Genomic DNA, 1,640 nt, shown 5'->3' with positions numbered 1-1,640 from the left:
GGTTATAAAATAAAGTATCTTGTTGGGTTGAAGCGATGGTCAAGATTCAACTAAACATTCATTTTTGAAAGTTGGCGATGGCACACTACATTCTAAGTAAGTATGCCTAGCACTCTATTGACTCTCGAGTTGTGATCGTTATTGCCCTTTTTGGGTTATAAAATAATAGAAGCGATGCTCAGGATTCATGCAGCAGAACATCTATTTTTGAAAGCTGGCATTAATGATCCGCACCGTGCAGCTTCTAGGCATTCTAGGTACCATCATGATGTTATTATTAGGAAGGGCTGTAATATGTACGCCAGCTAAAACCTCAGTAATGAAGCCCAAGCTCTGCTGGCGTTCAAGGCGGGCATCACCCGTGATCCTTTTTCACGGCTTGCATCCTGGCACGGCACAAGCAACTCTCATTCATCCGCAGCAGGGAACCCATGCAGGGGGGGCGCTGGCGGACGAGCTGCGTGGGCGGGCATCGTCTGCGACTCCCAGAACCTGCACGTAGTCGGTGTGAACCTCGCGGGCTTCAATCTGTCTGGCTCCGTGTCCCCCTTCTTCCTGCTCTTTCCACACTCGACCTCTCCGACAACAACCACTTGTAAGGTGGCCACGTGTAAAGTGGTGTATTATCCCATATACGGGAAGCGTATGGATCAAAATGTCGAGAGTATAAGAGGCGCTGCAAGAACAGCCTACATTTTAAAAGGGTCGGTTGGCTAAATGTGCCACGTGCGTTCTCGCAACGCACGCCGTATGGATATCTAGACATATGGCCGACATAATTTTTGTGCTTCAAAGAGGGTTGGCTCGCTCAGCCGACCCTACATACCCTGGAAAAATTAGGTTACTTGAAGTCTCATCTTTCCAGCAACCGCTTCAGTGGCAGCATGCCAAACACCGTCACCCATCTCAGTTACTTCAACCTAAACCAGAACTCCACTCAAAACCAGTCGACGCTCTACGAGGAGCTCCCCGTGACGCTCAAGTTCAGCTCCGCTGGCATCACCCGTAATCCTTTTTCACGGCTTGCATCCTGGCACGGCACAAGCAACACTAATTCATCAGCAGCAGGGAACCCATGCAAGGGGGCGCGGGCGGACGGGCTGCGTGGGCGGGCATCGTCTGCGATGCCCAGAACCTGCACGTAGTCGCTATGAACCTCGTGGGCTTCGATCTGTCTGGCTCCGTGTCCCCCTCTCTCGCGCTCCTTCCTGCTGTTTCCACACTCGACCTCTCCGACAACCTCTCCGGCAGTCTACCCAGTGGCCTCTTCCTCCCCCACAGTGCCCTTCAACACCTCAACCTCTCCTTCAAACCTGCTCAACGGCGAATTGCCGGAGTCCCTCAGAAATCTTTCCGCTCTCCTCACCCTTGACTTGAGCAACAATGTGTTTGCGGGTGGAATACCGCCATCACTGGGTCAATGCAGCAGTTACAAACGCTCGTCTTAAAAGCAACTGGCCTGAAGCCGCCAGAGATTTGGCAGCTTCCGGCTCTAAGCGTGCTCGTTATTGTCGACGAATCTGGGCTTCTCAATGGGTATCTGCCGGAGAGCTTTTCCTTTTGTCACACCATAACTGAGCTAGCTCTGGAGGGCTTCAACCAGTGTTCAAAAAAAACAAGGGGTACAGTGTAGTTTGCAC

General features: G+C 51.7%; 1 non-coding gene across 1 annotated transcript; it reads left to right on the top strand.

Moving 5' to 3' along the window:
* The first annotated feature begins 697 nt into the window (after positions 1 to 697).
* LOC147615032 (U11 spliceosomal RNA) lies at positions 698 to 824 on the top strand. Its single transcript, XR_015263011.1, has one exon. It is a non-coding gene; the product is annotated as a U11 spliceosomal RNA (small nuclear RNA).
* Positions 825 to 1,640: the final 816 nt, after the last annotated feature.

This window comes from Cibotium barometz, chromosome 41, assembly GCF_041138505.1.
Source record: "Cibotium barometz isolate CiBa-2024 chromosome 41, ASM4113850v1, whole genome shotgun sequence".
Classification (NCBI taxonomy): Eukaryota; Viridiplantae; Streptophyta; class Polypodiopsida; order Cyatheales; family Cibotiaceae; genus Cibotium; species Cibotium barometz.
The sequence above is the reverse complement of the archived record's forward strand: the minus strand, read 5'-3'. Positions and strand labels throughout refer to the sequence as shown.